Source organism: Phyllobates terribilis, unplaced genomic scaffold (assembly GCF_046119375.1).
Source record: "Phyllobates terribilis strain yellow unplaced genomic scaffold, ASM4611937v1 Scaffold_4__5_contigs__length_816908805, whole genome shotgun sequence".
In the NCBI taxonomy this organism is placed as follows: domain Eukaryota; kingdom Metazoa; phylum Chordata; class Amphibia; order Anura; family Dendrobatidae; genus Phyllobates; species Phyllobates terribilis.
In genome coordinates this window covers 685,356,469-685,380,425 of record NW_027362764.1, presented here as the reverse complement: position 1 = coordinate 685,380,425, position 23,957 = coordinate 685,356,469, and the positions used below count along the sequence as shown (strand labels likewise).

Sequence of the window (23,957 nt, the reverse complement as noted above, 5' to 3'; positions counted from 1 at the left end):
AGAGATGCACATGGGGGGAAGATAAGAGATGCACATGGGGGGAGATAAGAGATGCACATGGGGGAGGGGGATAAGAGATGCACATGGGGGGGAGATAAGAGATGCACATGGGGGGGTGAGAGAGGTGCACATGTGGGGGAGGGGGATGAGAGATGTGCACATGGTGGGGATGAGAGATGCACATGGGGGGGATGAGAGAGGGGCACATGTGGGGGAGGGGGATGAGAGAGGGGCACATGTGGGGGAGGGGGATGAGAGAGGGGCACATGTGGGGGAGGGGGATGAGAGAGGGGCACATGTGGGGGAGGGGGATGAGAGAGGGGCACATGTGGGGGAGGGGGATGAGAGATGTGCACATGGGGGGGTGGTGAGAGCTGCACATGGGGGGGATGAGAGAGGGGCACATGTGGGGGAGGGGGATGAGAGATGGGCACATGTGGGGGAGGGGGATGAGAGAGGGGCACATGTGGGGGAGGGGGATGAGAGATGTGCACATGGGGGGGTGGTGAGAGCTGCTCATGGGGGGGTGAGAGCTGCACATGGGGGAATTGGGAGAAAATGAGCTGCACATGGGGGAATTGGGAGTAGGGGGATAATGAGCTGCACATAATGAATGTGGGGTGGGGGAGAGTAAATCATAAATGACGATGGGGTGGGGAGAGCACGGACATGATATAATGAATTGGGGCAGGGGGTGCATGTAAATAATGAATGCGGGGAGCAGGAAGTATAGAGTAGAGGTTCTAATTAAATGATATATTAAGTGCCTATTTACAGTTAATGGGGGCACCGTGGTGGATTACAATTTATATTTGGAATGGTAGGTTGCATAATAACTAACCATATATTGATGGTGGATGCACGTCTGTATTCAGCTGCGTAATGTAGAAGTTGGGGAATGTGCTCTAGATAACTGTGTTATTTTATGCAGAGACGAGTTCTGGCTGGAAGACGTGATGGCGGTCTGTGCTGGATGAAGGAGAAAAGCGTAGCTGAAGGACTTCACCTAGAGACGTCACCAGTGAGTCAGTGCATTACATGTACACTTACACTATATACTATGTACCGGGCTCCTGTGTATAATGTCACTGGTGATCACTGTATTACCTGTACACTATATACAGAGCTCCTGTGTATAATGTCACTGGTGATCACTGTATTACCTGTACACTGACACTATATACAGAACTCCTGTGTATAATGTCACTGGTGATCACTGTATTACCTGTACACTGACAATATATACAGAGCTCCTGTGTATAATGTCACTGGTGATCCCTGTATTACCTGTACACTATATACAGAGCTCCTGTGTATAATGTCACTGGTGATCCCTGTATTACCTGTACACTATATACAGAGCTCCTGTGTATAATGTCACTGGTGATCCCTGTATTACCTGTACACTATATACAGAGCTCCTGTGTATAATGTCACTGGTGATCACTGTATTACCTGTACACTGACACTATATACAGAGCTCCTGTGTATAATGTCACTGGTGATCACTAGATTACCTGGACACTTACATTATACATACCATGTATAGAGCTCCCGTGTATAATGACACTTATGGTAATATTAGTAATGTGGTGGTAATATTAGTAATGTGGTGGTAATATGTGGTCTGGTCATGGTGTGGCAGTTTTTCTCCCTTCTGTGTGGTATTATTCGGTCACTATGTTGTGGTAATATGTGGTCTGGTGATGGTGTGGCGGTATTCCCTGTATGTGGTATTATTGGTCATTAAAAAAAAAAATGTATATGACACATTCCCTTAAAGAAAACTAAATAAAAATATATCTAAAAAGAGTATTGGATATTTTAAGAAAATTTTAATAGGTTAGAGTAGGGCCCGGCCAGAAGAGTCTACCTTATCGTGGTGGCGGCTTTAAAAATCTTTTGGCCAAAACAAAAGCTGTTGGCTATGTATGTGGCACCGTCACATGGCCGAACGTCAGGAGAGCCTGGTGGCAGCGACGTGGACGAGCGCCAGGATTCTGCAGGGATCGCATGGGGGTAAGTATAACAAGTTTTATTTTTCTTAAATACAATTAATTAACTAGGAGTGGGGGGGATGAGAGATGCACATGGGGGGGATGAGAGATGCACATGGGGGGGATGAGAGATGCACATGGGGGGGATGAGAGATGCACATGGGGGGGATGAGAGATGCACATGGGGGGGGGATGAGAGATGCACATGGGGGGATGAGAGATGCACATGGGGGGGATGAGAGATGCACATGGGGGGATGAGAGATGCACATGGGGGGGATGAGAGATGCACATGGGGGGGATGAGAGATGCACATGGGGGGGATGAGAGATGCACATGGGGGGGATGAGAGATGCACATGGGGGGGGATGAGAGATGCACATGGGGGGATGAGAGATGCACATGGGGGGGATGAGAGATGCACATGGGGGGGATGAGAGATGCACATGGGGGGGATGAGAGATGCACATGGGGGGGTGAGAGATGCACTTGGGGGGGTGAGAGATGCACATGGGGGGGTGAGAGATGTACATGGGGGGGTGAGAGATGCACATGGGGGGGTGAGAGATGCACATGGGGGGGTGAGAGATGCACATGGGGGGGTGAGAGATGCACGGGGGGAGATGAGAGATGCACGGGGGGGGATGAGAGATGCATCGGGGGGGTGAGCTGCACATGGGGGGGATGAGAGCTGCACATGGGGGGGTTATGTTTACATAACTTTGTTGCCTTATGAAGCGCAGGGGGGGGGCCCCCAAAAATTTCTTGCACAGGGGCCCACTACAGTCTGTGTCCGCCCCTGCCCTGGACTGCAACTTGTTGTCTGTGTGCTCCTTGCTCCTCCCGCACTTACAGCACTGGGATTCTCACTACCATCACTCCCACCATCCATTATACTGCCCTGGGGCCGCACTCTTCCCGTGGGGAGTCACACTACCCTAGCTGCACACCTCATCAGCCCCAGCGGTCTGCATGCAGCAGCGGTTCCTAATATCCGCAATCCACGGGTGGCGTAGTCGGACATTATTAGCAGAACGTAGCAGACTACCATTGGCCTGACCACCTTGAGCCACGGAACCGGGTCGCCACTACTACCCCCATCGTCTCCCTATTGCCCGGATCCGAGTGCCCCACGGCCCAGGGGGCGAGTCACATGTATCAGACTCTCCTGCCTGTTTTATGATTTCAGGGCCCTAGCAGGAATCACCCCCCCCCTCCCCAATTACTTCCGCACCTTCCTTGCCTTCCTTGCACTGAGGTTAGCTCTTTGTCAGCCGTCTGGCTTGGTTACACAAGCTTCTTTGCAGAGATACATGTTACTTCTGCTGGCCCTCGCTAGGCGGCCGGCATCCAAAACCTTCCCTGGGCACCTGCTGAAAGCCTGGCCCCTTCACGGCCCCGGGTGCTTTTAACGCCATCATTTCCACACGGCGAGCTGCGGAGTCAATAAGCACTCCTAGCCGTGACAAGGAGCTCGGTGTCAGGCCTGCGTGAAGGCGGCGGGGTAGCATACTTAGCTGCAAACTGGCTCAGAGGCCTTGGGGCATCCATCATCCAAGTTACTTAAGGTCGGTGTCCGGCAAGGCGCCGTTCCATGCTAGCCGAGCTGGGCAGTAGGGCAAAACGTAATCAAAATGGTCTACAGCACCCGGTGTTCCCAGGAGGTCTCCCATCCAAGTACTGTCTGAGCCCAGCCCTACTTTGCTCCCGAGATCAGACGAGATCGGGCGTATCCAAGGTGGTATGGCCAGTAGACGCTGCTCGATCCATCGCCCGGCCAGCCTTTCTCAGGATCGCTTGGTGGCGAGCAATCTGGCCGTGACGGGGCGGGCTCCGAAGGGTCCATGCAAAGTCTGTGCCGTCCCTACAGGTGTGGTTTGTTAAGCAGTGATTCACCCGCCGCATCAGGTGTCTTCAAAAATGGCTCGGCGCAGGGTCTCCTGCAGGCTAAACCCTTCATCGCGGTAATGTGACAGAAAGAGCAAGCTGGACCCGTAACTTGGGGGCGGAGCGAGACGTCCAGGGGTGAATGAAGGAAGAGGGTGAGATGGTTGCCAGTGACTTTGAGCTGCTCTTCAGGGGGGAGGGTCGTGTTGCCTGCAAAGGTCTTCTGCTTGGGGTTACCGGTTGTTGCCTCCAGCCACACGGGAGACGCTGGTCCTGGTGAAAAGGAGCCTAGTATTAAAAGTAAAGAAGCAACAATGCTGGAGGCCCACGGTGATCAGAAGGATGCTGGTATTTTGCAGAGATAAAATAGCGCAAGAGAAAGCAAATGAAAAAAAGAAAAGAGAATGAATGTGTGCACTTGTAAAAGGGAATGGAAAAAAGGCATAGAAGAGAGTGCCCCCTGCTGGTGGAAGGAAGGAAAAAGCAAAAGCCTACAGCACATGGTATTCCCAGGTGGTCTCCCATCCAAGTACTAACCAGGCCCAACCCTGCTTAGCTTCTGAGATCAGACGAGATTGGGCGTGTACATGGTGGTGTGGCCATAGGCAGAGATGAGCTACTCACTTGCTGCTTTTCTACTTTGAAGTCTGGCTGCTGGCTGCCCTTTCCAGTGCTCAGCAAGACCAGGTCCTTTTGTGCTTTCCCTTCTATTCAATTTTTTTGCTGGCTTCCTTAAAAGGTCTTGTAGACAGAAGGCCCCACTCAGAGCCGCTGAGCTCACTGATTGGCTGCAGCACTGTCGACGGAACGTCGACTTCACGGAAAATGCCACAAGCCGGGAGCAGAGGCGAGACTCACCGGTAGACCCGGGTAGGGTGAGTAGAGCGCGGTTAGTTGCTTTCTAATAGCCTGCAGCCGGGGATTAACTTTTAATGAGAGGGAACAATCCCTTTGACTGTCTGCAGCGCGCCACACCTAGGAAGCGCACTCTCACACACAAGAGAGCATGCACACGTGCTCGCACGTGACAACACCCCCTATCTGCCCCTACAACCTCTCCGTCACCATGCGTCAGACTCTCCTGCCTGTTTTATGATTTCAGGGCCCTAGCAGGAATCACCCCCCCCTCCCCAATTCCTTCCGCACCTTCCCTGCCTTCCTTGCACTGAGGCTAGCTCTTTGTCAGCCGTCTGGTTTGGTTACACAAGCTTCTTTGCAGAGAAACATGTTACTTCTGCTGGCCCTCGCTAGGCGGCCGGCATCCAAAACCTTCCCTGGGCACCTGCTGAAAGCCTGGCCCCTTCACGGCCCCGGGTGCTTTTAACGCCATCATTTCCACACGGCGAGCTGCGGAGTCAATAAGCACTCCTAGCCGTGGCAAGGAGCTCGCTGTCAGGCCTGAGTGGTAGCGTACTTAGCTGCCAACTGGCTCAGAGGCCTTGGGGCTTCCATCATCTAAGTTACTTAAGGTCGGTGTCCGGCAATGCGCCGTTCCATGCTTGACGAGCTGGGCAGTAGGGCAAAACATCATCAAAATGGTCTACAGCACCCGGTGTTCCCAGGAGGTCTCCCATCCAAGTACTGTCTGAACCCAGTTCTGCTTTGCTTCCAAGATCAGACGAGATCGGGCATATCCAAGGTGGTATGGCCAGTAGACGCTGCTCGATCCATTGCCCGGCCAGCCTTTCTCAGGATCGCTTGGTGGCGAGCAATCTGGCCGTGACGGGGCGGGCTCCGAAGGGTCCATGCAAAGGCTGTGCCATCCCTACAGGTGTGGTTTGTTTAGCAGTGATTCACCCGCCGCATCAGGTGTATTCAAAAATGTCTCGGCGCAGGGTCTCCTGCAGGCTAAACCCTTCATCGCGGTAATGTGACAGAAAGAGCAAGCTGGATCCGTAACTTGGGGGCGGAGCGAGACGTCCAGGGGTGAATGAAGGAAGAGGGTGAGATGGTTGCCAGTGACTTTGAGCTGCTCTTCAGGGGGGAGGGTCGTGTTGCCTGCAAAGGTCTTCTGCTTGGGGTTACCGGTGGTTGCCTCCAGCCACGCGGGAGACGCTGGTCCTGGTGAAAAGGAGCCTAGCATTAAAAGTAAAGAAGCAACAATGCTGGAGGCCCACGGTGATCAGAAGGATGCTGGTATTTTGCAGAGATGAAATAGCGCAAGAGAGAAAGCAAATGAAAAAAAGAAAAGAGAATGAATGTGTGCACTTGTGAAAGGGAATGGAAAAAAGGCATAGAAGAGAGTGCCCCCTGCTGGTGGAAGGAAGGAAAAAGCAGAAGCCTACATCACCTGGTATTCCCAGGTGGTATCCCAACCAAGTAACAACCAGGCCCAACCCTGCTTATCTTCCAAGATCAGACGACATTGGGCGTATCCAAGTTGGTATGGCCAGTAGACGATGCTTGATCCATTGCCCGGCCAGCCTTTCTCAGGATCGCTTGATGGCGAGCAATCTGGCCGTGACGGGGCGGGCTCCGAAGGGTCCATGCAAAGGCTGTGCCGTCCCTACAGGTGGGGTTTGTTTAGCAGTGATTCACCCGCCGCATCAGGTGTCTTCAAAAATGTCTCGACGCAGGGTCTCCTGCAGGCTAAACCCTTCATCGCGGTAATGTGACAGAAAGAGCAAGCTGGACCCGTAACTTGGGGGCGGAGCGAGACGTCCAGGGGTGAATGAAGGAAGAGGGTGAGATGGTTGCCAGTGACTTTGAGCTGCTCTTCAGGGGGGAGGGTCGTGTTGCCTGCAAAGGTCTTCTTCTTGGGGTTACCGGTTGTTGCCTCCAGCCACACGGGAGACGCTGGTCCTGGTGAAAAGGAGCCTAGTATTAAAAGTAAAGAAGCAACAATGCTGGAGGCCCACGGTGATCAGAAGGATGCTGGTATTTTGCAGAGATGAAATAGCGCAAGAGAGAAAGCAAATGAAAAAAAGAAAAGAGAATGAATGTGTGCACTTGTGAAAGGGAATGGAAAAAAGGCATAGAAGAGAGTGCCCCCTGCTGGTGGAAGGAAGGAAAAAGCAGAAGCCTACATCACCTGGTATTCCCAGGTGGTATCCCAACCAAGTAACAACCAGGCCCAACCCTGCTTATCTTCCAAGATCAGACGACATTGGGCGTATCCAAGTTGGTATGGCCAGTAGACGATGCTTGATCCATTGCCCGGCCAGCCTTTCTCAGGATCGCTTGATGGCGAGCAATCTGGCCGTGACGGGGCGGGCTCCGAAGGGTCCATGCAAAGGCTGTGCCATCCCTACAGGTGGGGTTTGTTTAGCAGTGATTCACCCGCCGCATCAGGTGTCTTCAAATATGTCTCGACGCAGGGTCTCCTGCAGGCTAAACCCTTCATCGCGGTAATGTGACAGAAAGAGCAAGCTGGACCCGTAACTTGGGGGCGGAGCGAGACGTCCAGGGGTGAATGAAGGAAGAGGGTGAGATGGTTGCCAGTGACTTTGAGCTGCTCTTCAGGGGGGAGGGTCGCGTTGCCTGCAAAGGTCTTCTTCTTGGGGTTACCGGTTGTTGCCTCCAGCCACACGGGAGACGCTGGTCCTTGTGAAAAGGAGCCTAGTATTAAAAGTAAAGAAGCAACAATGCTGGAGGCCCACGGTGATCAGAAGGATGCTGGTATTTTGCAGAGATGAAATAGCGCAAGAGAAAAAGCAAATGAAAAAAAGAAAAGAGAATGAATGTGTGCACTAGTGAAAGGGAATGGAAAAAAGGCATAGAAGAGAGTGCCCCCTGCTGGTGGAAGGAAGGAAAAAGCAAAAGCCTACAGCACCTGGCATTCCCAGGCGGTCACCCATCCAAGTACTAACCAGGCTTGACGCTACTTAGCTTCCAAGATCAGACGAGATTGGCCGTGTTCAAGGTGGTGTGGCCCTAGGCAGAGACAAGCCTCTCACTTGCTGCTTTTCTACTTTGAAGTCTGGTTGCCGGCTGCCGTTTCCAGTGCTCAGCAAGACCAGGTCCTTTTGTGCTTTCCCTTCTCTTCAATTTTTTTGCTGGCTTCCTTAAAAGGTCTTGTAGACACAACGCCCCACTCAGAGCCGCTGAGCTCACTGATCGGGTGCAGCGCTGTCGACGGAACGTCGGCTTCACGGCCAATGCCACAGGCCGGGAGCAGAGGCGAGACTCACCGGTAGACCCGGGTAGGGTGAGAAGAGTGTGGTTAGTTGCTTTCTAATAGCCTGAAGCCGGGGATTAACTTTTAATGAAAGGGAACAATCCCTTTGACTGTCTGCAGCGCGCCACACCTAGGAAGCGCACTCTCACACACAAGCCAGCATGCACACGTGCTCGCACGTGACAACACCCCCTATCTGCCCCTACAACCTCTCCGTCACCATGCGTCAGACTCTCCTGCCTGTTTTATGATTTCAGGGCCCTAGCAGGAATCACCCCCCCCTCCCCAATTCCTTCTGCACCTTCCTTGCCTTCCTTGCACTGAGGTTAGCTCTTTGTCAGCCGTCTGTCTTGGTTACACAAGATTCTTTGCAGAGAAACATGTTTCTTCTGCTGGCCCTCGCTAGGCGGCCGGCATCCAAAACCTTCCCTGGGCACCTGCTGAAAGCCTGGCCCCTTCACGGCCCCGGGTGCTTTTAACGCCATCATTTCCACACGACGAGATGCGGAGTCAATAAGCACTCCTAGCCGTGGCAAGGAGCTCGGTGTCAGGCCAGCGTGAAGGCGGCAGGATAGCGTACTTAGCTGCCAACTGGCTCAGAGGCCTTGGGGCTTCCATCATCTAAGTTACTTAAGGTCGGTGTCCGGCAAGGCGCCGTTCCATGCTAGCCGAGCTGGGCAGTAGGGCAAAACGTCATCAAAATGGTCTACAGCACCCGGTGTTCCCAGGAGTTCTCCCATCCAAGTACTGTCTGAGCCCAGCCCTGCTTTGCTTCCGAGATCAGATGAGAGCGGGCGTATCCAAGGAGGTATGGCCAGTAGACGCTGCTCGATCCATCGCCCGGCCAGCCTTTCTCAGGATCGCTTGGTGGCGAGCAATCTGGCCGTGACGGGGGGGCTCCGAAGGGTCCATGCAAAGGCTGTGCCATCCCTACAGGTGTGGTTTGTTTAGCAGTGATTCACCCGCCGCATCAGGTGTCTTCAAAAATGTCTCGGCGCAGGGTCTCCTGCAGGCTAAACCCTTCATCGCGGTAATGTGACAAAAAGAGCAAGCTGGACCCGTAACTTGGGGGCGGAGCGAGACGTCCAGGGGTGAATGAAGGAAGAGGGTGAGATGGTTGCCAGTGACTTTGAGCTGCTCTTCAGGGGGGAGGGTCGTGTTGCCTGCAAAGGTCTTCTGCTTGGGGTTACCTGTGATTGCCTCCAGCCACGCGGGAGACGCTGGTCCTGGTGAAAAGGAGCCTAGTATTAAAAGTAAAGAAGCAACAATGCTGGAGGCCCACGGTGATCAGAAGGATGCTGGTATTTTGCAGAGATGAAATAGCGCAAGAGAGAAAGCAAATGAAAAAAAGAAAAGAGAATAAATGTGTTCATTTGTGAAAGGGAATGGAAAAAAGGCATAGAAGAGAGTGCCCCCTGCTGGTGGAAAGAAGGAAAAAGCAATAGCCTACAGCACCTGGTATTCCCAGGCGGTCTCCCATCCAAGTACTAACCAGGCCCAACCCTGCTTCGCTTCTGAAATAAGACAAGATTGGGCGTGTTCAGGGTGGTGTGGGCGTAGGCTGAGACAAGCTTCTCACTTGCTGCTTTTCTACTTTGACGTCTGGCTGCCGGCTGCCCTTTCCAGTGCTCAGCAAGACCAGGTACTTTTGTGCTTTCCCTTCTCTTCAACTTTTTTTGCTGGCTTCCTTAAAAGGTCTTGTAGACAGAAGGCCCCACTCAGAGCCGCTGAGCTCACTGATCGGCTGCAGTGCTGTCGACGGAACGTCAGCTTCACGGCCAATGCCTCAGGCCGGGAGGAGTGGCGAGACTCACCGGTAGACCCGGGTAGGGTGAGTAGAACGCGGTTAGTTGCTTTCTAATAGCCTGCAGCCGGGGATTAACTTTTAATGAAAGGGGACAATCCCTTTGACTGTCTGCAGCGCGCCACACCTAGGAAGCGCACTCTTACACACAAGCCAGCATGTACACGTGCTCGCACGTGACAACACCCCCTATCTGCCCCTACAACCTCTCCGTCACCATGCGTCAGACTCTCCTGCCTGTTTTATGATTTCAGGGCCCTAGCAGGAATCACCCCCCCCTCCCCAATTCCTTCCGCACCTTCCTTGCCTTCCTTGCACTGAGGTTAGCTCTTTGTCAGCCGTCTGGCTTGGTTACACAAGCTTCTTTGCAGAGAAACATGTTACTTCTGCTGGCCCTCGCTAGGCGGCCGGCATCCAAAACCTTCCCTGGGCACCTGCTGAAAGCCTGGCCACTTCACGGCCCCGGGTGCTTTTAACGCCATCATTTCCACACGGCGAGCTGCGGAGTCAATAAGCACTCCTAGCCGTGGCAAGGAGCTCGGTGTCAGGCCTGCGTGAAGGCTGCGGGGTAGCGTACTTAGCTGCCAACTGGCTCAGAGGCCTTGGGGCTACCATCATCTAAGTTACTTAAGGTCGGTGTCCGGCAAGGCGCCGTTCCATGCTAGCCGAGCTGGGCAGTAGGTATAAACGTCATCAAAGTGGTCTACAGCACCCGGTGTTCCCAGGAGGTCTCCCATCCAAGTACTGTCTGAGCCCAGCCCTGCTTTGCTTCCGAGATCAGATGAGATCGGGCGTATCCAAGGTGGTATGGCCAGTAGAAGCTGCTCGATCCATCGCCCGGCCAGCCTTTCTCAGGATCGCTTGGTGGCGAGCAATCTGGCCGTGACGGTGCGGGCTCCGAAGGGTCCATTCAAAGTCTGTGCCATCCCTACAGGTGTGGTCTGTTTAGCTGTGATTCACCCGCCGCATCAGGTGTCTTCAAAAATGGCTCGGCGCAGGGTCTCCTGCAGGCTAAACGCTTCATCGCGGTAATGTGACAGAAAGAGCAAGCTGGACCCGTAACTTGGGGGCGGAGCGAGACGTCCAGGGGTGAATGAAGGAAGAGAGTGAGATGGTTGCCAGTGACTTTGAGCTGCTCTTCAGGGGGGAGGGTCGTGTTGCCTGCAAAGGTCTTCTGCTTGGGGTTACCGGTGGTTGCCTCCAGCCACCCGGGAGACGCTGGTCCTGGTGAAAAGGAGCCTAGTATTAAAAGTAAAGAAGCAACAATGCTGGAGGCCCACGGTGATCAGAAGGATGCTGGTATTTTGCAGAGATGAAATAGCGCAAGAGAGAAAGCAAATGAAAAAAAGAAAAGAGAATGAATGTGTGCACTTGTGAAAGGGAATGGAAAAAAGTTATAGAAGAGAGTGCCCCCTGCTGGTGGAAGGAAGGAAAAAGCAAAAGCCTACAGCACCTGGCATTCCCAGTCGGTCTCTGTTAAATGGTTAATTATGAAAATTCATTTGGAATGTTAATCGATAATCATTTTTCTGAGTTCTATGCCTCAGCCATCGTGTCTAGTTGACATGCGCTATTTGTGTGTGTATTTTTGGTTCACTACCATATGTAGAACAGGTGTCCATACGACTGGCTATAAAAGCCCATGGTACAGAAAGGGGGGGGCTCTCTTTCTCTGCCCACCCCACAAGACACAGAATCTTCATGCTGAGAAGCAGATGACATGTAGGCCTGGACACATGCTGGACAAAGACATGATTTACCAGCCAGGATCCAAGGAAAGCTGGGTGAATCTCAACAATTAAGCTAATTATGGACAAATGGACAATTACTTTATAACTAATTATTGTATGTACCTGCTGTAATCTGATTCTTTTTAATGGACAATCCAAGAATAAATAGATACATTTTTTTATAAGAATATCGTGATATTGATACTTTGAGAAGTCCTCAGTAGAAAAAAATAATGCAGGAAGAGTATTATTTTACAATGGTGAGCCAGCCAGTCCTGTTTTTTTGTTTTTTAAATTAAGTAAGTGAATTTCTTCCGTGAACAAGGGGGGAGTCCTGACGAGCTGAACAGCTGTTGTTCACGTGTCAGTAAATTCACTACTTTGTTACGAGAAGCAGAAAGGACCTACAGACTGAGGAAAGACAGGAAGCAGAGGTCCTAACAAGGAACAGAATCACACAGGAAAAGAATCAGACGAACTGAAGACAGGACGTGCTGATAAAGAGAAGCCTAGGAATCTTAAGGTAAGCAAAATATGGATATAATTTCTTGTTTTGCTAAACAAAGTAATATTAATTTCAAAGTTAATGTAGGAGATGACATAGAAGTTTTGTGGCTCAGTTTATACAAAGAATGTGAATTGCAGAATTTACAGTTAACTTCTAAATTGGTAAATAGAGACAAACAGAAATTGAGAAATATTCTACATTTGGTAGATTTTTTTCATAGTCTTGTGTTAGAGATTTCTAAGCAGGAAAATAGTGTAGAAGTGTCAGACGGTGATACTGATTCTGACTGTAATGTGGGTGACGTAGTAGGAACGGACGTACAAGAGCCACTAAAAATATCAGAGAATTCTGGAATTACCCAGGCTCAACTCCAAATTAAAATGAGGAAAAATTTGCTGAAATTATACAAAATCATGCCAAAATATGATGTCAAAATCCATGCCTGTAGAAATTCAGAGACATTTGAGAGCTTCTCTGATAAGTTTGATTTATCCAATGAGGAGAGGAATCAATTATTTAAAATATGGATTCCTGTGACATTGTCCAGACGTTTACATTTAATGCCCTGTGAAAATGACTCTCCTAATGGATGGGAAAATGATTCGGACAGATTAAGATATTTGATTTATTGTGTCACAAAGGATTTTCCCAACATAGAAGATCTGCAGAAACTAAGGATTGGTAGGAAGGAATGTACATATACATTCATGTCCATATTTGAACGGTTGTACAAAGCTCTCATCAAAAATGGAAAAGTACAACATATGATAACAACTTTTGTACAAAAATTCAAATTCCTAAATTCAGTTTCCCAAGTTATGGCATCACAAAAAAATTCATTATTTGAATGTGCGCAGATGCTGGATTCTGTTAGAAAACATGAGAATCGTGAAAAGAAAATAAATCAAGCTAAATTTATAAAACCAGGAAAGGTAAAATCTTACCAAAAACCAATATCAAACTCTCCTAGACTGAGTCATCCCCATAGTGAACTCTATCAAATACGCAGAAGATTTCATATATGTTATAAGCCATATCAGCCAGTGCAAAGATCCATCTCTCCACAGAATGAGTTAATTCTCAGTCAGAACTTTGATTCTCTAAAAAGGAAAATGGCTGAAACTGATGGACAGAGACAGGTGAGACGACCAACTCACAGTGACGTCATGGAATGTGGACAGAAGAACAGGCAGTTCTCTGAGGTTTTGAAGGATAGAAAACTGTCTTTCCTAAATAGGGCGTTCCTGGAGATATTTGAGAGAGACAGAAGATTTGGTTTAGGGAGTGGCTAAAGAAAAACTGTAATTATAATGTTGTATCAAAATGTAATACAATGTCTCAATATTTATTTATAATCTTATACAGTAAAATTGTAGTTACATAGTTTATAATAGTTTATATATATATATATATATATATATATATATATATATATATATATATATACACTTGTCTAAGTAGAGATTGCGTATAATTGTATTTATATATACGTTTATAAAATGTATATATATATATTAATTAATAAATTAGAACTTCATATATATAAATTTAAGTAGCAATATTTTGAATTACATTAGAACCAACCAATATATGTATAAGATATTTAAATAATTCTGTTTCTGTATGAATTTGATATTTAATTTTATTTTCTTATATTTCCTTAGAGTTTTCATTCCAAAGCAGGATTTGATCAAAGAACTCTAAAATGGATTTATTTCTTTATTCACACAGGAAGTGAAAAAATTGCATGATTTTATGTGTATAACATTTTAAAATAATAACAATATATCTAGTTGAACTATAATATATATGTAATACTTATTAATTCTCTTGTGTTGCTAATATTTTCTGTGCATGAAGTGTTCGTGCAAATTAAAGTAGATTTACAGCATGACGTGTGACAGCTGCGGCCTTTGAACTTTGAGCTAATAGTATAGGATCCCATTCATTCTATTTTCAACTGATGTAACTTAAGACCGGGAAGCCAGTGAAAAAAGAATCTAAGACAAGAGTTTTTTCAAGTGTCTGAAATTCCAGTGACTTACTCTCATATTATATAATATGTACTTGGGGAATATTCAAAGAAATATAAAGATATTCAAATGATATGGCAATGCGCATTAAAAAATTGGGATACAACAATTTTGGGTTAAATATATATATATATATATAAAACTTCATATGTGGAATGTTTGAGTTGAACAGATCTGTGAATGTCAGAGTGAAGGTGACAGATGAGTAAATCAGCAGCTGCTAAGTGTGATTGATGTGACAGAGGCCTCGTATGTTTGCATGTTTGAAAAAAAAAAAAATGTTTCTTTATGTGAAGGTACAAAAATATATTTAATTCTGAGGAAATTATAATACATAATTAGGTATTATCTACATATATATATTTCTATATTTCTTTAATAATTATTATTTCTTGATTTAACTAATAGTGGATAAGGGCAACCACACATCAAAATGGTTTACAAAGCAAATTTATATTTAGAATAATTTTCCACAAGATAATATTCTTGAATAACTATAATATTATTTTTAATGGTTACCTAAATAGGTACACACCTCTCTTTAGTCAAATCTATGCTACTCATCGATATGAAATTTATGCACAATATTTCTAGAAGAATAATTATTTTTCATTTGGTTCTGATATATACATAAATTTTATAAAATAATATTTTTGGTATTAAGGGGGAAAATGTGTTTTTGATCCTGATTACATAATCACTTTTGATCAATACTTATTTTCCACACATTTTAATAAAGAAGAAATAATAATAATGTACTATGGTATAATTAAGAAGGGTATTACATGCAAAGTTGCATAATTTAATATTTTTTGGTGGTACAAGGTTATGACAAATATGAAATCATCCAGATAATGAAGATATAAGGGTATTTTTTATGGAGAATATAATTACTCTGCATTTGTCATTAAAATTTAAAGGCCTTATTTTTATTTTTATTCTTATTTTTACTATTAATTTTATTTTTCATTTTTAAAATTTTATTCTTACTTTATACTTCTTATTTTTCTATTTTTTCATTTTTTAATTCTCATTTGATTTTATTTCAGTTAAATATCTCAATTGAGAAAACACATTAATATTTAATAAAGTAATGTCTAATACAAGAGTATTGCTTCATTAAATATATATTGCTAAGGAAAAAAATGTTTACATTTTCTGAGTAAACACAACAATTCATTCATTCATTTATTCATTCATTCATTCATTCATACATTCATATATTTATTCATTTTGGTTCAGGAGTATATATTCTTTGATATTATTGGTTTAATAAAGATATAAAAACTTGTTTTTTCAAAATACAATGACACCTATGGGTTGGAAAAGGTAATTACACCTATGACATAAAAATGTTCTATCATATGGAGAACTTGATTGATAATGAATTATTATCTATTATTGCTTATTATTCCAAACATAATTTATTTTAATATTTTGATAATAATTAGATGGATATTACTGATTGCTATGGTACGCTGTGATATTATCAGTTGAGATCGGGCGTATCCAAGGTGGTATGGCCAGTAGAAGCTGCTCGATCCATCGCCCGGCCAGCCTTTCTCAGGATCGCTTGGTGGCGAGCAATCTGGCCGTGACGGGGCGGGCTCCGAAGGGTCCAAGCAAAGTCTGTGCCATCCCTACAGGTGTGGTTTGTTTAGCAGTGATTCACCCGTCGCATCAGGTGTCTTCAAAAATGGCTCGGCGCAGGATCTCCTGCAGGCTAAACCCTTCATCGTGGTAATGTGACAGAAAGAGCAAGCTGGACCCGTAACTTGGGGGCGGAGTGAGACGTCCAGGGGTGAATGAAGGAAGAGGGTGAGATGGTTGCCAGAGACTTTGAGCTGCTCTTCAGGGGGGAGGGTCGTGTTGCCTGCAATGGTCTTCTGCTTGGGGTTACCGGTGGTTGCCTCCAGCCACGCGGGAGACGCTGGTCCTGGTGAAAAGGAGCCTAGTATTAAAAGTAAAGAAGCAACAATGCTGGAGGCCCACGGTGATCAGAAGGATGCTGGTATTTTGCAGAGATGAAATAGCGCAAGAGAGAAAGCGAATGAAAAAAAGAAAAGAGAATGAATGTGTGCACTTGTGAAAGGGAATGGAAAAAAGGCATAGAAGAGAGTGCCCCCTGCTGGTGGAAGGAAGGAAAAAGCAAAAGCCTACAGCACCTGGTATTCCCAGGTGGTCTCCCATCCAAGTACTAACCAGGCCCAACCCTGCTTAGCTTTCAAGATCAGACGAGATTGGGCGTGTTCAGGGTGGTGTGGCCATAGGCAGAGACTATCCTCTCACTTGCTGCTTTTCTACTTTGACGTCTGGCTGCCGGCTGCCCTTTCCAGTGCTCAGCAAGACCAGGTCCTTTTGTGCTTTCCCTTCTCTTCAGTTTTCTTGCTGGCTTCCTTAAAAGGTCTTGTAGACACAATGCCCCACTCAGAGCCGCTGAGCTCACTGATCGGCTGCAGCGCTGTCGACGGAACGTCAGCTTCACGGCCAATGCCACAGGCCGGGAGCAGAGGCGAGACTCACCGGTAGACCCGGGTAGGGTGAGTAGAGCGCGGTTAGTTGCTTTCTAAAAGGCTGCAGCCGGGGATTAACTTTTAATGAAAGGGAACAATCCCTTTGACTGTCTGCAGCGCGCCACACCTAGGAAGCGCACTCTCACACACAAGCCAGCATGCACACGTGCTCGCACGTGACAACACCCCCTATCTGCCCCTACAACCTCTCCGTCACCATGCATCAGACTCTCCTGCCTGTTTTATGATTTCAGGGCCCTATCAGGAATCACCATCCCCCCTCCCCAATTCCTTACGCACCTTTCTTGCCTTCCTTGCACTGAGGTTAGCTCTTTTCCAGCCGTCTGGCTTGGTTACACAAGCTTCTTTGCAGAGATACATGTTACTTCTGCTGGCCCTCGCTAGGCGGCCGGCATCCAAAACCTTCCCTGGGCACCTGCTGAAAGCCTGGCCCCTTCATGGCCCTGAATGCTTTTAATGCCATCATTTCCACACGTCGAGCTGCGGAGTCAATAAACACTCCTAGCCGTGACAAGGAGCTCGGTGTCAGGCCTGCGTGAAGGCGGCGGGGTAGCGTACTTAGCTGCCAACTGGCTCAGAGGCCTTGGGGCTTCCATCATCTAAGTTACTTAAGGTCGGTGTCCGGCAAGGCGCCGTTCCATGCTAGCCGAGCTGGGCAGTAGGGCAAAACTTTATCAAAATGGTCTACAGTACCCGGTGTTCCCAGGAGGTCTCCCATCCAAGTACTGTCTGAGCCCAGCCCTGCTTTGCTTCCGAGATCAGACGAGATCGGGCGTATCCAAGGTGGTATGGCCAGTAGACGCTGCTTGATCCATCACCCGGCCAGCCTTTCTCAGGATCGCTTTGTGGCGAGCAATCTGGCCGTGACGGGGCGGGCTCCGAAGGGTCCATGCAAAGTCTGTGCCGTCCCTACAGGTGTGGTTTGTTTAGCAGTGATTCACCCGCCGAATCAGGTGTCTTCAAAAATGTCTCGGCGCAGGGTCTCCTGCAGGTTAAACCCTTCATCACGGTAATGTGACAGAAAGAGCAAGCTGGACCGGTAACTTGGGGGCGGAGCGAGACGTCCAGGGGTGAATGAAGGAAGAGGGTTAGATGGTTGCCAGTGACTTTGAGCTGCTCTTCAGGGGGGAGGGTCGTGTTGCCTGCAAAGGTCTTCTGCTTGGGGTTACCGGTGGTTGCCTCCAGCCACGTGGGAGACGCTGGTCCTGGTGAAAAGGAGCCTAGTATTAAAAGTAAAGAAGCAACAATGCTGGAGGCCCACGGTGATCAGAAGGATGCTGGTATTTTGCAGAGATGAAATAGCGCAAGAGAGAAAGCAAATGAAAAAAAGAAAAGAGAATGAATGTGTGCACTTGTGAAAGGGAATGGAAAAAAGGCATAGAAGAGAGTGCCCCCTGCAGGTGGAAGGAAACAAAAAGCAAAAGCCTACAGCACCTAATATTCCCAGCTGGTCTCCCATCCAAGTACTAACCAGGCCTAACCCTGCTTAGCTTCTGAAATCAGACAAGATCAGGCATGTTCAGGGTGGTGTGGCCGTAGGCAGAGACAAGCCTCTCACTTGCTGCTTTTCTACTTTGAAGTCTGGCTGCCGGCTGCCCTTTCCAGTGCTCAGCAAGACCAGGTCCTTTTGTACTTTCCCTTCTCTTCAATTTTTTTGCTGGCTTCCTTAAAAGGTCTTGTAGACACAACGCCCCACTCAGAGCCGCTGAGCTCACTGATCGGCTGCAGCGCTGTTGACGGAATGTCAGCTTCACGGCCAATGCCACAGGCCGGGAGCAGAGGCGAGACTCACCGGTAGACCCGGGCAGGGTGAGTAGAGCGCAGTTAGTTGCATTCTAATAGCCTGCAGCCGAGGATTAACTTTTAATGAAAGGGAACAATCCCTTTGCCTGTCTGCAGCGCGCCACAACTAGGAAGCGCACTCTCACACACAAGCCAGCATGCACACGTGCTCGCACGTGACAACACCCCCTATCTGCCTCTACAAGCTCTCCGTCACCACGCGTCAGACTCTCCTGCCTGTTTTATCATTTCAGGGCCCTAGCAGGAATCACCCCACCCACCCCCAATTCCTTCCGCACCTTCCTTGCCTTCCTTGCACTGAGGTTAGTTCTTTGTCAGCCGTCTGGCTTGGTTACACAAGCTTCTTTGCAGAGAAACATGTTACTTCTGATGGCCCTCGCTAGGCAGCCGGCATCCGAAACCTTCCCTGGGCACCTGCTGAAAGCCTGGCCCCTTCACGGCCCCGGGTGCTTTTAACACCATCATTTCCACACGGCGAGCTGCGAAGTCAATAAGCACTCCTAGCCGTGGCAAGGATCTCGGTGTCAGGCCTGCGTGAAGGCGGCGGGGTAGCGTACTTAGCTGCCAACTGGCTCAGAGGCCTTGGGGCTTCCATCATCTAAGTTACTTAAGGTCGGTGTCCGGCAAGGCGCCGTTTCATGCTAGCCGAGCTGGGCAGTAGGGCAAAACGTTATCAAAATGGTCTACAGCACCCGGTGTTCCCAGGAAGTATCCCATCCAAGTACTGTCCGAGCCCAGCCCTGCTTTGCTTCCGAGATCAGACAAGAACGAGCGTATCCAAGGTGGTATGGCCAGTAGACGCTGCTCGATCCATCGCCCGGCCAGCCTTTCTCAGGATCGCTTGATGGCGAGCACTCTGGCCGTGACGGGGCGGGCTCCGAAGGGTCCATGCAAAGTCTGTGCCGTCAGGGGGGAGGGTCGTGTTGCCTGCAAAAGTCTTCTGCTTGGGGTTACCGGTTGTTGCCTCCAGCCACCCGGGAGACGCTGGTCCTGGTGAAAAGGAGCCTAGTATTAAAAGTAAATAAGCAACAATGCTGGAGGCCCACGGTGATCAGAAGGATGCTGGTATTTTGCAGAGATGAAATAGCGCAAGAGAGAAAGCAAATGAAAAAAAGAAAAGAGAATGAATGTGTGCACTTGTGAAAGGGAATGGAAAAAAGGCATAGAAGAGAGCCCCCTGCTGGTGGAAGGAAGGAAAAAGCAAAAGCCTACAGCACCTGGCATTCCCAGGCGGTCTCTGTTAAATGGTTAATTATGGAAATTCATTTGGAATGTTAATCGATAATCATTTTTCTGAGTTCTATGCCTCAGCCATCGTGTCTAGTTGACATGCGCTATTTGTGTGTGTATATTTGGTTCACTACCGTATGTAGAACAGGTGTCCATACGACTGGCTATAAAAGCCCATGGTACAGAAAGGGGGGGCTCTCTTGCTCTGCCCACCCCACAAGACACAGAATCTTCATGCTGAGAAGCAGATGACATGTAGGCCTGGACACATGCTGGACAAAGACATGATTTACCAGCCAGGATCCAAGGAAAGATGGGTGAATCTCAACAATTAAGCTAATTATGGACAAATGGACAATTACTTTATAACTAATTATTGTATGTACCTGCTGCAATCTGATTCTTTTTAATGGACAATCCAAGAATAAATAGATACATTTTTTATAAGAATATCGTGATATTGATACTTTGAGAAGTCCTCAGTAGAAAAAAATAATACAGGAAGAGTATTATTTTACAATGGTGAGCCAGCCAGTCCTGTTTTTTTGTTTTTTAAATTAAGTAAGTGAATTTCTTCCGTGAACAAGGGGGGAGTCCTGACGAGCTGAACAGCTGTTGTTCACGTGTCAGTAAATTCACTAGTTTGTCACGAGAAGCAGAAAGGACCTACAGACTGAGGAAAGACAGGAAGCAGAGGTACTAACAAGGAACAGAATCACACAGGAAAAGAATCAGACGAACTGAAGACAGGACGTGCTGATAAAGAGAAGCCAAGGAATCTTAAGGTAAGCAAAATATGGATATAATTTCTTCTTTTGCTAAACAAAGTAATATTAATTTCAAAGGTAATGTAGGAGATGACATAGAAGTTTTGTGGCTCAATTTATACAAAGAATGTGAATTGCAGAATTTACAGTTAACTTCTAAATTGTTAAATAGAGACAAACAGAAATTCAGAAATATTCTACATTTGGTAGATTTTTTTCATAGTCTTGTGTTAGAGATTTCTAAGCAGGAAAATAGTGTAGAAGTGTCAGACGGTGATACTGATTCTGACTGTAATGTGGAAAATGAACAAGAAGTAAGACACGTGTCTGTATCTGAAGGTGACCTTGGGTCTGACCAAGAGACGGACATACAGAAACCTGACATGGGAGGAGACATGACTGACATACGAGAAACCGACATACTAGGTGATGTGGGAGGAGACGTGAGTGACGTAGGAGGAACGGACGTACAAGAGCCACTAAAAATATCAGAGAATTCTGGAATTACCCAGGCTCAACTCCAAATTAAAATGAGGAAAAATTTGCTGAAATTATACAAAATCATGCCAAAATATGATGTCAAAATCCATACCTGTAGAAATTCAGAGACATTTGAGAGCTTCTCTGATAAGTTTGATTTATCCAATGAGGAGAGGAATCAATTATTTAAAATATGGATTCCTGTGACATTGTCCAGACGTTTACATTTAATGCCCTGTGAAAATGACTCTCCTAATGGATGGGAAAATGATTCGGACAGATTAAGATATTTGATTTATTGTGTCACAAAGGATTTTCCCAACATAGAAGATCTGCAGAAACTAAGGATTGGTAGGAAGGAATGTACATATACATTCATGTCCATATTTGAACGGTTGTACAAAGCTCTCATCAAAAATGGAAAAGTACAACATATGATAACAACTTTTGTACAAAAATTCTAATTCCTAAATTCAGTTTCCAAAGTTATGGCATCACAAAAAAATTCATTATTTGAATGTGCGCAGATGCTGGATTTTGTTACAAAACATGAGAATCGTGAAAAGAAAATAAATCAAGCTAAATTCATAAAACCAGGAAAGGTAAAATCTTACCAAAAGCCAGTATCAAACTCTCCTAGACTGAGTCATCCCCATAGTGAACTCTATCAAATACGCAGAAGATTTCATATATGTTATAAGCCATATCAGCCAGTGCAAAGATCCATCTCTCCACAGAATGAGTTAATTCTCAGTCAGAACTGTGATTCTCTAAAAAGGAAAATGGCTGAAACTGATGGACAGAGACAGTTGAGACGACCAACTCACTGTGACGTCATGGAATGTGGACAGAAGAACAGGCAGTTCTCTGAGGTTTTGAAGGATAGAAAACTGTTTTTCCTAAATAGGGCGTTCCTGGAGATATTTGAGAGAGACAGAAGATTTGGTTTAGGGAGTGGCTAAGGAAAAACTGTAATTATAATGTTGTATCAAAATGTAATACAATGTCTCAATATTTATTTATAATCTTATACAGTAAAATTGTAGTTACATAGTTTCTAATAGTTCATATATATATATATATATATATATATATATATATATATACACTTGTCTAAGTAGAGATTGCGTATAATTGTATTTATATATACGTTTATAAAATATATATATATATATATTAATTAATAAATTAGAACTTCATATATATAAATTTAAGTAGCAATATTTTGAATTACATTAGAACCAACCAATATATGTATAAGATATTTAAATAATTCTGTTTCTGTATGAATTTGATATTTAATTTTATTTTCTTATATTTCCTTAGAGTTTTCATTCCAAAGCAGGATTTGATCAAAGAACTCTAAAATGGATTTATTTCTTTATTCACACAGGAAGTGAAAAAATTGCATGATTTTATGTGTATAACATTTTAAAATAATAACAATATATCTAGTTGAACTATAATATATATGTAATACTTATTAATTCTTTTGTGTTGCTAATATTTTCTGTGCATGAAGTGTTCGTGCAAATTAAAGTAGCTTTACAGCATGACGTGTGACAGCTGCGGCCTTTGAACTTTGAGCTAATAGCATAGGATCCCATTCATTCTATTTTCAACTGATGTAACTTAAGACCGGGCAGCCAGTGAAAAAAGAATCTAAGACAAGAGTTTTTTCAAGTGTCTGAAATTCCAGTGACTTACTCTCATATTATATAATATGTACTTGGGGAATATTCAAAGAAATATAAAGATATTCAATTGATATGGCAATGCGCATTAATAAATTGGGATACAACAATTTTGGGTTAAATATATATATATATATCTAAAACTTCATATGTGGAATGTTTGAGTTGAACAGATCTGTGAATGTCAGAGTGAAGGTGACAGATGAGTAAATCAGCAGCTGCTAAGTGTGATTGATGTGACAGAGGCCTCGTATGTTTGTATGTTTGAAAAAAAAAATGTTTCTTTATGTGAAGGTACAAAAATATATTTAATTCTGAGGAAATTATAATACATAATTAGGTATTATCTACATATATATATTTCTATATTTCTTTAATAATTATTATTTCTTGATTTAACTAATAGTGGATAAGGGCAACCACACATCAAAATGGTTTACAAAGCAAATTTATATTTAGAATAATTTTCCACATGATAATATTCTTGAATAACTATAATATTATTTTTAATGGTTACCTAAATAGGTACACACCTCTCTTTAGTCAAATCTATGCTACTCATCGATATGAAATTTATGCACAATATTTTTAGAAGAATAATTATTTTTAATTTGGTTCTGATATATACATAAATTTTATAAAATAATATTTTTGGTATTAAGGAGGAAAATGTGGTTTTCATCATGATTACATAATCACTTTTGATCAATACTTATTTTCCACACATTTTAATAAAGAAGAAATAATAATAAGGTACTATGGTATAATTAAGAAGGGTATTACATGCAAAGTTGCATAATTTAATATTTTTTGGTGGTACAAGGTTATGACAAATATGAAATCATCCAGATAATGGAGATATAAGGGTATTTTTTATGGAGAATATAATTACTCTGCATTTGTCATTAAAATTTAAAGGCCTTATTTTTATTTTTATTCTTATTTTTACTCTTAATTTTATTTTTCATTTTTAAAATTTTATTCTTACTTTATACTTCTTATTTTTCTATTTTTTTTCATTTTTTAATTCTCATTTGATTTTATTTGAGTTCAATTTCTCAATTGAGAAAACACATTCATATTTAATAAAGTAATGTCTAATACAAGAGTATTGCTTCATTAAATATATATTGCTAAGGAAAAAAATGTTTACATTTTCTGAGTAAACACAACAATTCATTCATTCATTTATTCAATCATTCATTCATTCATACATTCATATATTTATTCATTTTGGTTCAGGAGTATACATTCTTTGATATTTTTGGTTTAATAAACATATAAAAACTTGTTTTTTCAAAATACACTGACACCTATGGGTTGGAAAAGGTAATTACACCTATGACATAAAAATGTTCTATCATATGGAGAACT

General features: G+C 45.1%; 1 non-coding gene and 12 pseudogenes across 1 annotated transcript; all 13 read right to left on the bottom strand.

Annotated features, from left to right (window-relative positions):
- Positions 1–3,632: 3,632 nt before the first annotated feature.
- LOC141268224 (5S ribosomal RNA) lies at positions 3,633–3,752 on the bottom strand (annotated as a pseudogene).
- A 619-nt stretch (positions 3,753–4,371) lies between these two features.
- LOC141267648 (5S ribosomal RNA) lies at positions 4,372–4,490 on the bottom strand (annotated as a pseudogene).
- Positions 4,491–5,420: 930 nt separating this feature from the next.
- On the bottom strand, positions 5,421–5,540 carry LOC141269978 (5S ribosomal RNA; annotated as a pseudogene).
- Positions 5,541–6,161: 621 nt separating this feature from the next.
- Positions 6,162–6,281, bottom strand: LOC141270123 (5S ribosomal RNA; annotated as a pseudogene).
- A 621-nt stretch (positions 6,282–6,902) lies between these two features.
- LOC141270122 (5S ribosomal RNA) lies at positions 6,903–7,022 on the bottom strand (annotated as a pseudogene).
- A 621-nt stretch (positions 7,023–7,643) lies between these two features.
- LOC141269416 (5S ribosomal RNA) lies at positions 7,644–7,762 on the bottom strand (annotated as a pseudogene).
- A 941-nt stretch (positions 7,763–8,703) lies between these two features.
- LOC141269257 (5S ribosomal RNA) lies at positions 8,704–8,823 on the bottom strand (annotated as a pseudogene).
- Positions 8,824–9,443: 620 nt separating this feature from the next.
- LOC141269574 (5S ribosomal RNA) lies at positions 9,444–9,562 on the bottom strand (annotated as a pseudogene).
- A 942-nt stretch (positions 9,563–10,504) lies between these two features.
- Positions 10,505–10,624, bottom strand: LOC141267515 (5S ribosomal RNA; annotated as a pseudogene).
- Positions 10,625–16,228: 5,604 nt separating this feature from the next.
- Positions 16,229–16,347, bottom strand: LOC141269545 (5S ribosomal RNA). Its single transcript, XR_012321516.1, has one exon. It is a non-coding gene; the product is annotated as a 5S ribosomal RNA (ribosomal RNA).
- Positions 16,348–17,290: 943 nt separating this feature from the next.
- On the bottom strand, positions 17,291–17,410 carry LOC141267729 (5S ribosomal RNA; annotated as a pseudogene).
- Positions 17,411–18,031: 621 nt separating this feature from the next.
- LOC141267845 (5S ribosomal RNA) lies at positions 18,032–18,150 on the bottom strand (annotated as a pseudogene).
- A 942-nt stretch (positions 18,151–19,092) lies between these two features.
- Positions 19,093–19,212, bottom strand: LOC141269444 (5S ribosomal RNA; annotated as a pseudogene).
- Positions 19,213–23,957: the final 4,745 nt, after the last annotated feature.